The sequence below is a fragment of the Arachis duranensis genome, chromosome 5 (assembly GCF_000817695.3).
Source record: "Arachis duranensis cultivar V14167 chromosome 5, aradu.V14167.gnm2.J7QH, whole genome shotgun sequence".
NCBI classification, from domain to species: domain Eukaryota; kingdom Viridiplantae; phylum Streptophyta; class Magnoliopsida; order Fabales; family Fabaceae; genus Arachis; species Arachis duranensis.
Window position 1 is genome coordinate 82,368,551 of NC_029776.3, and position 209 is coordinate 82,368,759.

Here is a 209-nt window from a genome sequence, read left to right on the forward strand (position 1 = left end):
AGTGAACCTCCCTTGCTCATTAGTGATTTGGATACTTGGATTCAGGAAACTCTACCTCAAAAGAGACAAGATCCTGGCAAACTCTTAATACCTTGCACCATTGGCACCATGAGCTTTGAAAAAGCTCTATGTGATCTTGGGTCAGGGATAAACCTTATGCCACTCTCTGTAATGGAGAAACTGGGAATCATTGAGGTACAACCTGCCTT